An 884-nucleotide genomic window follows, 5' to 3' on the forward strand; every position below is an offset into this window, starting at 1 on the left:
TTCATTTTGAATGGTTCATTGCACATAACGACCTTACGTCCTGCCCCGCAGTTCACACATCCGCTCCACGTCCTTGCCGTGTCACCCGTCAGTACAACAGCGCCCCGCCCCGTCGCTGTGCCTCACCACCCTGCAGTGGCCCCGTCGGCCAGTCTGCTCTCGGACGGCGGTGGCAGAGTGGACGGCCCCGCCTTGCTGCGGTCTTAGTGGGCTTGTGGGTCCTTTGCCAGCTCGGCGGGTGAGGGCTGGTTTTCCGGCCCAGCAGGCCGGCTTCGTGAACGAGTGTTGCTGGTGCCCGTCGAGATGACCAGGAGGCTCACTGCTCGATGCGGTTACTGTGGCCGGTCACTCGGGTTTTCCCTGGAAGATGTGAGCGACCTCGCGCTCCCGGGTCAGCCCCTTGGCTCACGGCGCGGTGCCCCGCAGTGTCACCGACCCCACGTGGCGATACTTGGCCGAGGACTTTGTCCTCCGGAGGGACACTGGCTGCGGTTTTCCTTTCTCGCCACCTCTGTCTCCCGGTGCGGCAGTGACCGGCTTCCCACGCAGGGGGTGGCCTTCTCCGTCTTCCTGCGGCCGCGGTGGCACCACGTTGCCCCCGGCTCGGGCGCGTGGGGGGCGCGGGGGGCGCCGTCCAGGCCTGGAGTTTTCCTCGTGCGGAGGTTTTAGAGTCAGAGCTCAGTTTTTACAAGTAGACGTCAGGCTGTTCAGATTTGGGTCCTTGCATCTCGAAGACGTGCTTGTCAAGGAATTTCCTCTCCGTTGTCGAAATGGTTGGCGTGAAGCTGGTGACGCCGTCCCTTCATCTCGAGGTCTGTCCTCTGTAGTGCCACGGTGCTTGTCTTTCCTGACGTTGGTCATTGTTTTCTCTTTCCTCCCCGATT

This window comes from Pteropus vampyrus, unplaced genomic scaffold (assembly GCF_000151845.1).
Source record: "Pteropus vampyrus isolate Shadow unplaced genomic scaffold, Pvam_2.0 Scaffold4803, whole genome shotgun sequence".
Taxonomy (NCBI): Eukaryota; Metazoa; Chordata; class Mammalia; order Chiroptera; family Pteropodidae; genus Pteropus; species Pteropus vampyrus.